Source organism: Falco punctatus (genome assembly GCF_963210335.1).
Source record: "Falco punctatus genome assembly, chromosome: 2".
Classification (NCBI taxonomy): Eukaryota; Metazoa; Chordata; class Aves; order Falconiformes; family Falconidae; genus Falco; species Falco punctatus.
Genome location: NC_137581.1, coordinates 3,233,687 through 3,248,547, shown reverse-complemented (window position 1 = coordinate 3,248,547; position 14,861 = coordinate 3,233,687).

Below are 14,861 nucleotides of genomic sequence, written 5' to 3'. Positions count from 1 at the left end.
GGGCAAGGGCAGGGAGCGGTGGGACAGGGGGGAACGGCTTGAAGCTGAGAGAGGGGAGATTTCGGTTGGACGTGAGGAAGAAACCCTTCCCCGTGAGGGCGGCGAGGCGCTGGCCCAGGCTGCCCAGAGCAGCTGTGGGTGCCCCATCCCTGGCAGGGCTCAAGGCCAGGCTGGACGGGGCTGGGAGCAGCCTGGGCTGGGGGGAGGGGGCCCTGCCCCTGGCGGGGGGTGGGACTGGCTGGTCTTGAAGGTCCCTTCCAACCCCAACCATTCTGTGGTTCCATGAAAAGGTGCTTTTTGCTGCCAATTCGGGGCCAGTGGGATGAAATGGTGTGATGACAGAGTCACTGCCAAGGAATGGTACTGACCACAAGGAACATGTCCTTGCCCCAACATGAGGGACAGGGACAGCCTCTCAGTGTTTGGCTCCTGACAGCCTGTAGATCCCTGCTGTCACCTGGCTTGGGCAGGTCAGACAAGACATGCTCATGCTGGAGTAGGTCTCCATTGTTTCCTCCTTCTTGTGCTGAGGTTGCTGCCCTCCTCCTCATTGCCTCCCCAACAGCTTGTCAGAAACTAAAACTTCACACTCTTGTCCTCTCCGGCTCAAGGGACTGTCTATAAAAACTAGTTTTTGGAGGCTTTTTTGCTCATAAAAGTGTGGGTGGCTGATATGAATATTCGGGGGCCTCCCATGTAATTTTTAAGATTGTTTTGAAAAACAAAAGTGTGCAGGGTGAGATGATCAGAAATGCAAGCTGGGGGTCTGACATGACTCCAGGAACCAGGAATTTTTAAAAAATACCCATATTTGCCTGTAACTGGCAACAGAATCTCTCTCCCTCCATTCAGCACCTCCTTATCAATCCACTCTGTTTTATTCCCTCTGAAAGAAATTTGTCTCCGTTAAGGAACAGAAAATTATGGGGTTTGGCTAAAATGTTTGCTGTCTCATTTGATAACGATTTAGGTTCTTTTCCAAAATCTTCTCTGATCTCAGTCCCTGAGGTGGCAGCAGATTTCTGGAAATGCTGGCACAGCCTGAGCCCACCTGTGATATTTTCAGCACTTCCAGCCTCAAGTCAAACCAGAAACGTAGAAGATGGTCCCTTCCTGGGGCTCCTCTGCATTTCCCAGAATAACATCTATTCTCGCAGTTCTGTTTTCCCATATTAATGTACTTATTTTTCCCTAACTCTTAAGAAACTCAATGCCACAAATATGATGCGAAGTATGACCTGGAAGCCAGAAAACCCATAATTCCGTTCCTCTGCCATTCATTTAATGCCTCATCTTGGACATGTGATTTGATCTTTTTACTTCAATAGTGATACATATACAGCAGAGATGATTCCTTTTTTTCCCTCTGAGATGTTATGAGGATTATGTTTAAGACTGATAATTATTCTGAGTTATTCATGAGAAAAACACAGTGTCAGTCTGCATGGAGTCTGTGACAAGATTTCATTTAAAATGGTGACAACAAATATTGCATGCAGATGCAGCAATTAGCCAGCAGCACCAGTCCCCCCAAGGCTGCTGAGAAACAGCCCTGTTTACCCTGTTTTCCCCTCCATGGATCATAGAATCATAGAATATCTCAAGTTGAAAGGGATCATAAGGATCATTGAGTTCAGCTCCCAGGTATGTATCCTATACCATCTCCCAAAGAGATACAGGTTCCCATGGGAGAAACCAAGTCTGAATGTACTTTAAGGCTTGGTCCCACAACACAAAGGTTTTGGTGTCAATATTGTCCCTGTCGCTCCACTCTGTCCGTTCACAGTCCAGACCTGGTCAGATTAAACAAATAGTCTTCTCAGCTGGGAGAGGAAGGAGGGATGTCCTTAAGCCAATATTACTGCTAGAAACTGGGCCGTGTAAAACCAAAGCTGTGGGAGATTCAAATTTACTTGGAGGAGCCTGTATTTCTCCACCAAGCTTATGAAGTGTAGGCAGTTGCACACATCAGTCTAAGATGCCTGAAAACCCACAGAACTATTCCTCATCCAGTACATCTGGCCAATATTTTCAGCACCAGATTGTAAAGAGGTCATTTTTCAGAAAATCACAGAATCATCAAATCACTGAGGTGGGCAGGGACCTCTGGACATGATCTAGTCCAAACCCTCTGCTCAAAGCAGAGTCAGATGGAGAAGGTCGATCAAGTCCGTTGTCCAGTTGGGTTTCAAATCTCTCTGAGGACGGTGATTCCCGAGCCCCTCTGAGCAAACTGTTCTGGTGTTTGATGCACTGGAAGTTTTTTCTTACATTTAAATGTATATATTTCAGTTGGTGCCCATTGCCTCTTGGCACCACCATCAAGAGACATGGCTAGACAAAACATGTCCACCCTCGTGCAGAGTTGGGATTAATCCTGCTCTGAGCAGGTGCTGGGCTAAAGATATTCAGAGATCCCTTGTCCCATGAGCATTTTGTAGAGTCTGGCCACTTTTTTAGGAAACAAGGTCTCCAAATAACACCTCAGTAATAAGACAAGAATGAGACAGAGATGGACTGTGCAATTATTGATCAAAATTAAAGCATGGGGCAAGCACAAGAGGTAACCCAGCCTGTCTGTGGAGCAGAACAAGCCACTCAGCCTTTCAACTATTGCTGCTGGAGCACGACAGGTACAGGCTTTTCTGGCTGTGATGAATGGAGATGAAGGTTTCACTGAATCACAGCAGGCAGATAATTTACTGCAGAAAGTGACTGGCATTTAACTCTTTCCTCCCCTTCTCATCTAGAAGCAAGACGCAGCCTGTGGCTCTTCCCATGGTGGGCAAGGGGTTGCAGGGCTGGACTATGGCTAGTGGACACGTCCTCCAGAGTTGTTTTTGGGGGACAGCTCAGCTCATCTAGAGCCTGCCTTGTCCCTTTTGCACCTAGGGACGGGGCTTAGTGGTAGACTTGGCAGTGTTAGGTTTATGGTTGGACGTGATGATCTTAAAGGTCTTTTCCAACCTAAACGATTTTGTGATCCCACGCTCATGAGCAGCAGGCACAGTTGGGTGACTGACACAAAGATAATAAGTTGTATCTGGTCCGTGAGGTCATGGTGATGTCACGCTGAGAAAAGGCAGCCTAAGGGGCAATGGAGAGAACACATCGTGTGGAAGATGAGACAGGTCTGGGCGGGTTGAAAATGCCACCATCACACCTTCTGTGGCAATGGTTAGAACAGGCTTTGGGGTCACAGCAACACATCATTCAGGAAAGGGAGCTACCCCAGCATCTAAATCCCTAACTTTACTACCCAAAACAGAATTCAAAGACCCCCAAAATCATTTCTAAAGCCAAAGTGCCTTTATAGAGTCCAGCAGCATGCACCCAGGACCACACAGCCTTGAAGCCTCTCAGACCCATACTGATGGGTGCAATCAGTTCCTGGTTCATGTTACTGAGTCCAGCACAAATTTGAACCCAGTATTTTGGGTATGCTCCCTGTCTAGCAAAAAGTAGCCATTCATGGGGAGGTAAATTATAGAATGAGCTAATCTTCTATTTCTCCTCTCCCTTTCCCTACATGAAAAATCTCAATGGATTTCATTTCCATTTTGCATAAGAATTTTTTCCATTTGGAGAGCTGTTGTTTATTATTCAAAGCCATTAAATATCCTCTAAAATCACACTACTTACAAAATAAAAAAGGAGCTATTATTAGATCATCCAGGCTATTAATTTACAAGATTTATTAACCTCTGGTAGAGGCATCTACCATGCATCCCTTTAGGAAAAATCTTAAGCTTGACTTACCAAATGAGTGCATTCATCTCTCTAGCCCTAATTTGCATGAGTTGTCAGTGCAGATGCATTTGCAAGCCTCCTCTGTGCTCAAAACATGAATGTTTGCACACAGGGTTGTGTGCAATTGATTGTGCACAGTTACTGTTGAAAGCTGGGACCTGTTGCAGGTTGTTTGGAGTAGACATGTCCATGCAGTAGCTGAAGGATGTCTACATCTCAAAATCCCCTCTACCTACTCATCCCTCCCAGCCACTCAGGTGGCCCTAGAGAACAGCTAAAACTCCCTAAAGGAGACACTTCACATGCAGAGACCCCACTGTTGCCATCTGCCACCCTGGTGCCTTTCTCCTTGCGGTTCACTGGACCATACTGTTTTAATTATGGCAGAGCTGCTCTTCTCTTTTAGAGCTTAGTACTGGAGAGGAAGACTGGGAGGGAAGAGACTTAAGGACCCCCAAGGAGCTGCAGAAGCGTGCGGTGGGGTTTGCTCTGGGTTTATTACAACCAATCATCCATCCATCACATCCTGTCCCTCTCATGTTCTCACTGAGCTCTCTGAACCAGGCATGTCTAGCAGGTTTAGTGCCCCTTTAGAAGATTTCCAACATCCTAACTCCTCCTTCCCCAAAAGCCTTATCTCATACATGCAGTAACTGTGCAGGCTTTTTGGATGAGGGAGAGACAGGAGGAATCAATCTGGAGCAGTCTGCTCTGCGTTAGCTCAGCTCCTCCAGGGCATAGTGCAGACACTTTTGTCCATGCCATGGGCAGCAAGATGGGTGGGAAGCACCCAGAGCTCACAGCCATGGCAGCCAGCTCTTCAGCAGGGGCGACCATAGAGTTACTATCACAGATAGGCACCCTGACTGCGAACTGATGAGCCAAATCCTCATTACATCTCACTATGAAGCAGGACATCACTCCTATCCTTGCTCCATTGTATAACATACAGGACTAATATCTCCCCACTGTGGCTGGATACCATTGAGAGCATTTCTGCTGCACTGGATTGCATTTGTGTATTGACGCAGCAGGCTGACATGAATGAAAAAAAATGAAGGATGAAGTTCTCAATCCTTCTGGAGCAGGAGATGACCCAGATGTCCCATGTACTCCAGCTATCAAGCCTGCACCTTCTTGTGGCTCTGGGGACATCTCTTATTTGTGACATTTTGAGGTGGTGTTAGAGCATCTTGCTGCTTGCTAGATTTTAAAGGAGGATGTTCAGGTGCCTCCTAAGATGGACTGTCCGTCAGCCTATGCTCCAGGGCATGCTTCCTTGCTGCACAATTAATGCCGCATTTCCACAGGAGTGAGGACTTGAGTTAAATTTGATCCCAACAGCAGCAATGCTATGGGCTGAAACACAGGTATGGGCTGTAGGAAGACACAGATAAAAGCAGCAGTAAGTTAATTAATTCTCACATGAGATTTCTTTGACAGACTGGTGGCTGAAGGTTGGTATTGCAGCCTCAGTGGAGAGCAGAGCACTGGTGATGGTTTTGCAGAGTTTCTTTACAGCCATGAAGAGGTCACCACAACTTTCTGTGCCTCAGGTCATCCGTTTAAGCAGGGCTTGCCTCAGGCTGTTCCTGTATCTAGTAATACTAAGGGAATCACTGGTCCTACTTCATGTCCCTAGAAAAAATACCTCCTAATGATGTGAAAGAACTTGGTAGTAGTTAAGTAACATCTGGCCACCTGGTTGTTCACTTTCCCCACTGACTTCTGCAGGGCAAAACTGGCCACCCTTGTTCGATCACCTCTGACTCCATTTTCCAACCTGTGGAAATGTGTTTCTCCATGATTTTTCCCAGAAAGCCTCCTGATTTCTGCATCCATAATTTTGGTTAATGGCTTTACTTAAATGGCCCAAAATGCACTGTGTTTCTGCTTGACCAGTCAGCCTGGAGGACCACATGGATCATTACTTCTCTTCCTAGTTTCAGTAATTGTTTTTCCGTACTAATTAGCTTTCATAAAAGCCATTTCCAGAGCAGTGCACAAAGGCACTCAGTAAGACTGCATCTGTGAAGTGCAATTTCCCTGCAACTGGCTTAAGGCTGAAGCACAGGAACCAGTTAAAGGGATTTAAGATCCCAACAATAAACCCTGTGCCCTGGGGAATGTCACAATCACTGCCCATGCCTCAGTTTCCCCATCAGTAAAATTATGGTCCTAACACACATTAGCAACACAGCCATGTTCTGGAAAGCAGATGATGACTGCACAGAGCCAGGTAAATTAAAAATAATTCTAGTATCTTCTGTTTCAAACAGAACAAAGCAAGTCAATGTAGCCCTTTCCCAGTGATCCTAAAAAACAACTTTTATATTGAAACGCAGCAACAGCAAGTTGTCCAGTAACAGGAAACAGAAGGGAATAAAACCAGACCTTGGGAAGAGTCATCCATTCCCATTTTGTCTCTCTGCACCAGTCAATCTGACACCACCATGTGTCGCCCAGCATGAGCTGCCACTAAGAAACCATCAACCTTAACTTTACTGAGCTGAACAACTCGACCTGCAGCCAGTGCCTTTCCAAATGGATGCACCCTCCTCTGGATGCTAATGTGGTGGGGAGGGAAGATGTTGAGGCCAAATCCCATCTCTAGAAGTGCCACAGCTCAAATGGAGATGCCCAGCACACCCTGTATTTAGGGTTTTGTAGGTGAGTGGGTGCTGAGAGGAGCAATCTGAAGGGGCATACCATGGCCAGTGCGTGAGTGGGATGGCCATCCTCATCCCATTAAATACCCTCATGCTCTGGGGAAGGGATGGAGCAGGAGAAGATAGAAGAAAACCCCTCTGCAGACCTGCATCCCAGCCTTTGGGCACAGCAGGTGTCCTGCATCCCAGGCCAAAATCTCCTCCAGCAGCCTACACATCTTTTGTTTAAAGTCTAAGGCATCATTTAAATATTAAGCAATCAATGAGGCTTCACTTCTTTACATTTGCCACAGGGAGATATAAGCACCAAACAAGGAAGGGGAGGTTGTATGGTCATGGTTTGTCTCACTGTCTGCTCCAAGCCCAAGTTCCTCAAGGAGCTCCCTGTTGCTTGCTGCATACCCATGCTGAGAAGGAGCCTTCTGCTGCAGATGGACGCAGCCCAACACCATCACTCCAAGGTGGGAAATGATAATGAACGTATGTTTTGGGGAAGGTGCAAAGCCTTTCATATGAAGATGTTTGGAAAAATCTTTTCCCAGAACACTCGCGGGCTGCTTAGGATCAGCCTTAAGGGATGTTGCATGACCACATGCCTGGCCTCTGTGCATTTCTCACCCCATCTATAACAACAAGCTCAGAGTCAGTCATATTTAACCCATTTATTAAAAGGGACACTTTTAGTGAAAAAACACACCTATAAATCAAATATTTGGTCCTTGAAGATTCTGATTAAACTGTGTCCCGAGAAGGCTGCTTCTTAGAGCATTAGGTTTGTGACTCATTTCCTTTTTATGGATATGATTCACTAATGAATATTTGTAGTCTAATACCTGTCTGGTTTTGTGTTCAGGTTTTGTTTTTGTTTCCTTGCATCACTGTTTTCAGTCTGACTCCAGCTCAGCAGAAAAATCAAATCTGAAATACTGGCAAATGTGTGCAACTCAGTTAAAACCTTGATTTGTATGGTGCTTCTGCTACCTCAAGAAAGGCCATGTATTTTCCTGATATTATGGGGAAATTGTTTTGAAACTACGAGAAAGCCAAGCTGAAATTACAGTTATTGAATCTTTCCATTAGCAAGGCTCTCTGCAGCCATGACATTTTTCTTCTCCTTCTTTGCATAAAGAGAAACTTGGATGAAAACACTGGGATGTTTAGACCTTGACACATGCAAAATTTGGGCCTCCCTGACCCCACAGTGTTTTCACACACTCACCTACATTCAGAACTGCCTGTTGCTCCTCTCCAAAGATGCTGTTTATTTATTGCCTTTAAATCCTTAGCTGAGATTTCCAGAACCTTTAATTGCCTTTATTATTGTTGTGAGTTTCAACCTGTTTTACCTGTTTCTAAGGAAGAGACAAAGAGAAAGATACTGTCTTACAGCTCCAACCACTGTCTCTTGAGCTGCTTTCCTCTCCCTTCCTTGCACATCAAGATTTCAATGTGCAGCTAAAATCTTAGTGCTAAAATCTTGCAACTAAAATTTCTGGTCTTCACAGGGAAAAGCTATCTGAACTCGCATGAGACTGGCTTAGTTTGGGGCAAAACCACAAGATTTGCTTCAGACATTTTGCCCAGCAGGAAAATCTGGCTGCTAAATTCTTCCAAGATGCCATCTTTGAAGGACATGTCCCACTCCCTTCATGAACCCATGTGCACAGCTCATTCCTCCCCAGAGAAGATAACCAATTACCTTGGGCATTTCATGGCACTGACTCCATCTCTCCCCTGTTGACCCCTCTTTTAACTCCTGCCTCTGACATTCAGGCTGGGTGGAAGAATGTGCTTCATTCAAAAAGTCATGTATGAGCAAGGCAGTAGAGCTTTCCCAGATAATTTTCAATCTAAAGAGCATCTAAGCCATTTGAAAATACGTTGTATTTCATATCTGCTGTTTGGCAATCAATGCAGGAGTGTATATGAATGTGGGGGAATAAGCAGAATATTCTGTCCTGCCAGAAATGAGTTGATTGCTCTAGAAAAGCACAGTTTTACAGTGATGACTGTAAAAAAATTAATTAAAATATCAGTCTTAAAGATAATTGGTACAATTCCACATCAGCTTCCAGGTACTGGTGGTAGTCAGGACCAACCCTTGGTGATGTCTCTAGACCTTCAGTAATGGGGTCATATTAGTGCACAATACACTTGCTTTCTTCTCTGTGGCTTTATAGCTTATTTGCAGTCCATGAACCACAGGTCAACACTGGATCAGTACAGCAGAGCCTGTGCTTTAGCACATGAGCCACTTCTGGTCAGATCTGCTTATTTCTGGAGGTAATTTCTTTGCTGATATCTCAGAATAGAGCCATAAATCACATCCAAATGCTATTAAACACAGCTCACACTTTCACGAGGCCTTTTGCAAGCTGATCACTTGCAGCTTTAATGACTGAAATGGTCATCGCTTTTAGAGCCAAGATTTCCCCTCCCTTTGAAGAAAAGTAAAATTCAGTGTATGAACTGCTTCTCCCGACACAACAGAAGGCAGAGGGGAAGCCTTGACCCAGCAGAGGCTTAGTGAAAACCAAGAATCTGATATCCAGATCTTTCTGGAGGAAACATATTTATTATATGACAAAGCACAGCAGCAGAGCAGGGGTACCCAAAAATGAGAGTGGCAACCCCAAGTTGGTGGGAGCTGATGGGAGAAGTTTGTGCATCTAGCATCTTGCCATGCGGACTGTTGAGCAGATGAAAAAGGAATGCAAAAGCATGCCCTGCAAATACCCGACAGCTAGAAAACTAGGGTAAAACTGGATCATGCTGTCTGAGCACCTCCCCAAAGAGCTGATATTTACAAGATTTTTCTCTTTATAGACAGAGCCATGAGTGTCTCTGCCCATTCAGAATGGAAATTCGTATAACGCATCCTCTGTTTTGGTTGTGTACCATATGGCCTTTCCATCTTCATTCCTTAATACAAATCTGTTCAGATTGTCTCAGCTGCTGAAGTATTTGGTCATTTGTGCTGGCATAACTGCTTGATTGTCCTTCTTTGACACTGCTCTTCTGGATGGGATTTGGTCTTGTCAGCAGCGAGTGAATTTATAAATCAGCGCATCTGTCAGAGTCTGGAGGGAGATGAGTGTCAGATGGAGGATGGACAGATGTTTTCTCATCTCTAAACCCATGATTGTCTGCAAAACCAAGTCGCGATTCATTCCCATTACAAAATCCCATCTCCATCCAAGCTGGGAGTATAGGGAGGCAAATAGAAAGATCTGGCCTCTAATAAATCCTGCCACCCCTTGTCAAACAATTTACCTCAATGGCTTTAGCAATTTAAGCTGCAGCTGTTTTATATGTTTTTTAACCAAGAATGATCCTATTTCTTGACTGTGAATTACTGTCTTCTTATTATTTGCACAACTTACTTCAAAGAGCCACTTCTTTCCTACATTTTTCCATACAGTTAATTTAAATCATAACATTTCTATGGAAATTAGCTCTGCAGAAACACTGACTGCAGTTACAGACACGTGCAGGTGAACCCCACACACAGTCTGATACTGGCTGTGACTGCCCTCTATTTACCCAAATGAAATGTGAGTTAACATCCCTCATCCCTAGACAGTCATCAGCTTCCAGTCAGCAATTTATCTCTTTCTGTTCCATAGAGCATAAAAGGGAAATAATATTTGTTGCAGAATGGCTGTGTGATCACGGCCATGACTCCCTTAAAGATCTTTGTGAAACAAATTTAGCGTAAGTTAGCTGAAGCAGGCCTTGCAGCTGTGCTGAGGCACGCTGATAAGGAAGCTGAGAAAAACACTGACCTTGTGCCTAATGTTGTAAATAACTTTGAGGAATTTGCGTAGACAAGAGAGAAAAAAATATATGCAGCTAGCTATCCGCAGAAACCGCAAGTAGGAGGACGTATGAAAATGTAACCCTTTAGAGCTTAGCCAATTAGCAGATGACTAGTAGGCATAATTAACTGGAACTGTATATGAGACATAATCGCGCCTTAATAAATCGAAGCTTGCTTTATCACTCACATTGAGTCGCCTGCTTGCTTTCCCTTGCTCGTCAAATATTAACTCTAATTTCATGAACTCTACTGATGGTTTCTTACCAGGTCTGTAAGAGCTTGCATGGGTATATCTTTCTCTGAGCTTCACACACCTGGCAATTTGCACCGCTTACTGCTTTTTCTCCTCTTTCACACATAGGACTGAGAGGATTTAAGACTCAGCATTAATGAGCCTCTTCCAGTGGACATCATTGCCAGGTGAGAGCTCTTCACTTTTGTGTAGTGCAGTTTTGCTTCAAAAAAAAAAAAAAAAAATCCCACAACATCCCATCCTTGCCAACATACAGTTGAACTCCCTGCCCAGACTTGCCAGTAGAATTGTTTGCCTTTCTTTGCCTTCCTAGGATCATGAATCTCTGCTGATTCTTCGCTTTACGCTACAAAGGTATTTCCCAGCAAGGCATAATTTTTGACTGATTTTTAAGGTGTGTCAGGGCTGATGTGCAATGGGGGAAAAAGCAACATCCATAAAATCAAGCTTGGAACATGCCAAGCACATGGGGGCAATCAATTGCTTTGGAAGGTGGGATATCTTCCTATTTGTTTCTAAAGGCAGCAGACACAGATGAACTTCACCTTCAGCCATCCATTGCTGTCATCACCTGAACAAGACTATTTCAGGCACTGTAATGATAATGCAAACCCATACAAGCTGGCCACAGCATTCACTCTCCCAGGAGGACATGGTTGGATGTTCTCCAGGAGGCGTCTTCCAGCCTGGGTTACCCTGCAATCCCATGAGGGTGCTGGTCTGGTGGTCACAGCAGCTCCCTGCCCAGGAAGAGCCAGCCAGTAAGCAGCAGACTCGCTTTGTGCATTTAGTCCCCCCTCATCAGCTCTCTTCTTTCCAAGTCCAGTGTCCCCAGCAAATCACTCTCCAGATTGCTCTTAGCAGCATCTTCAGCTCTACTGCAGCAAGAGCAACTACTGGCTTGAGAAACCCAAGCCTCCCTTGCTTTTAACTCCAGTATGCTAGCAGAGAATGCAGCCATATCTGAGGAGAGGTCTTTTCCTTCAGCAGAATAAATACACTAGCAACAAAAAGTAGACAAATAGACATAATAGACAAAGTAAAAGCAAGCAGCTTTGAAAACGTGCTGTCAGTAGTCTCTTTTCCCATCTGTCAACACATGTGTCATTCCTCAACATAGCCCTGGTACCAAACAGCTGCCAACAAACATCTCATCCTCAGTGAGATTCCCCCCATAGATGCTTCAGGATTCCTGGATGTATTTGAGACTAACACACTGGTCCCACCATTTATCTGCCCCATCTCAGTAAAACTGAGAGCAGTTTGTACCTGGGATGTAGCTTAAACATTATGAACTTGTGGGTTAAATCAGTATTGAAGGTCATGGCCTGTCCCCTATTTGCTCTCTAAACTCATTTTCACAGAAGATATACCTGTGCTTGTGCCCTGGTAGAATTCAAAGAACCTGTGCGAGCTCCAAGTTCTGTTAAAAAACCGTAATGTAGGGATTTGGTGGCTGAAAAAAAACTCCGCTTGCTTCCATGTAGAGATGGTCCCAAACCACACATGTGCCCATCATGCAAGGAGGAGGCAATATGTTCTTCCATGCATCCTGGACATCCTGGCAACTGGGTGGCTCAATTTTCCCCACTTCTATAGAAAAAAAATAGCTGATAGGTGGCTTGATTTCTACCCAGTGCTTCTGATTTCTGCAGGCACTGCCACAGGAAAACTCTGGAAGCTGAACTTGAAAGCCTACATCTCTGCAGACCCTTGGTGGAACAGAACCACTAATAAGCCATGAGGGACGGGGATGGCCTCCCTGCTGCCTCAGCACTGGGAGCCACCTACCCTGGCCTCCCCCTTGGGCTCTTGCCTCTCCTTTCATCTCTCTCTGGTGTGGCAGCCACAGGGAAGGAGTCTTTTAATCTCTGTTTCATTCTTCCCATTCCAAAAACATGCCTCCAATTTCCCTAGGCCATGTTGAAGTTCTCAGCCATAACCAGGGTGTGTATGGTCCATTGCACATAGCTCACCTTATAACTACCACCCCTTACCATAATCTTCCCCCTCATTCTATGTTTAACTCCCCACAAAAACATAACACACAGGAGAAGGTAGGGAGCTTGGAGGAATTAGGGAGGGAGAACAACCATCTAAATGAAGGGATAGGAATCATATACACCATGATGTAGGTGATAATCTGGACAGAAGAAGAGGCAATGCCTCAGGAAGAGACTGATTAAAGGAAAAAAAGAAAAACCAACCAAAGAAAAGCAGGCCAGGGTTAGGAGAAGGACTGTGGTAGGGGTATCTGAGCTAGCTACATGTGAGATGAAGTCACTGCACAGCCTCCATGTGATGCTTACCTTAGTTGTGCAGGGCAGGATGGTGGCATGTGGTATTGCACCATCCTAAAGCCAGCCCAAACTCTGCCTGGACCACATTAACCCACCAGTAACTAGTGGTCTTCCAAAGTGGAACAAAACCCCCAAGCTTTTCGTATTGCAGGAGCAGGCCTGCTATCCAAAGTACTAGAGCTGGATATCCTGCATCGCCATTGCTGTCCAGATGGGGATTATGGCATAAATTATCTATGAAATTATGGCTTTAACTCGAGGGTGAGATGTGCTGCAACACCTCAGTAGTGGGCACAGAATTAACTATCACTATTTAGAAAATGGCAAGCATTTTTTGCAAGGAAAAAATCCCACTTAATTCAGAAAGAGTTAAATGGTCCTGTTGCTTAAGAAATTGAATTCCCTTCACAGTTCTCAAAAAAAAAAAAAACAAAAAAAAACAACAAAACAAAAAAAGGGGAAAAAAAAGGGGGAGCGGAAATAAGGAGGGAAAAAAAATACTGGCGTGTAGATTTCTTCTCTTTGAAGTAACTGAGACCCAACAGAAAGCCTAACACCAGGGTTGAAGATAGAGTTTCTTCTTCAGGTCAGTAGAAACCCCTTGAAACCAGGGAAGAACATATGCAGCCACTGTATGCTCTGTATGCAAAATCCCCATATGCACTTGGTCCTTTTACTGCTCACCCCAGAAGGGTGAAGCTCAGGCTGCAATCCCCTGTTACCCCACCACATCAACCCATGCAGGTGCAAACACTAATTTGGGTCCTCTATTTGCACCAAGAATCACCTTTTGGGTGCAGGGTCCAATGCAAACAAATCCTCTCCCAAAACCTCAAAACTCAGAGAAACAAAAAAGCCCCAAATACTTTTCTTCTGATTCCCAGCCTGCTCTGTAGCAACCCTGATTGGTACAAACAGGTATTTAAGAACAAGGTATCTTCTCACTCCCTACCCTCCAGCACTTTATCCTTGTTTTTCCCATGGCTAGGAAATCAGCATGCACTGGGCTAATTAGAAAGCAGAGATCTTATTATGTGGTGTGCTCAGCATGGCTAACTGCGCTGATGGAGATGGATGGGTGTCGGTAGATAGCAGGATAGCCAAGAGCACTTGTCGTGAGCAGATGGCAAGGGGAGGAAGGGGGAGAGGGGTCTCTCAGGGGAGTAAATCTAGCTCAGGAAAACGTTCATCTTGCTCTATGGCCCAGCCAACTGAATTAACATGAAGTGCAGTCAGCCTCTCACCCATTAGTGACATGCTTTTGAAAGGAAAGAGAAGAGAGGAGTCAATCAGTCGAGGTGTAATTGAAGGGTAACTGATGGAGAGGCCTAATGCAGGCTCCTTTGATGCATTGCAGTGAAATAATACATGAATGAAATAACTGCCTCCCTTCCTAATGGCTTGGGGGGGCTTTTGAGGACATGAAAAACTCTCCCTGCATCTCTAATGAAGGGGCAGCTCTAGGGGTTGGCGAGAGCTAGGCTGGCACAGGACTTAGCAGGATGGGCTGAGACAGCACAGCAGGTCCCTCCTCAGCATGCTCATGACAAAAGCCACTGGTCAAACAAACACCCTGCCACAAATTTGTGTCCTATATTTGCTCCAGGAATCACCTCTTGTCTGCAAGAGACCAGCATGTGCTTTCTTTCTGTGCCAGCTCCACCATGTCAGGCCAGAGCATGTTAGTTACTGAAGAAAGGACTTGGACATCACCTTAACATTACCTGTGGGTTTGGTGGCTGTTGAGCTTTTGTATGGATGGGGAGGTCAATCAGTGCCCAGATTTGCAGGAGCCTTTGTGAGCCAGAGATCTGCCAGAGTTGACCCATAGCTGCTCAAACATAGTCTTCTGAGCTGGAGCCTGGGCCAACACACAAGGGAAAAACTATGGTACAGCTTTGTCCCCCAACCAGAAAGAATCCGTATCACATTTTCCCCTGTACAAGAACAAGGACCTGCTCTTCCCTCAACCCGGTTGAGGTTGCGTGGTTTAGTGCTTGCGCACAGCGTACTCAGTCATCACTGTGGCTGGAAGGAAGGACTAGGCAGAAATGTCCCGTTGCGGCGGC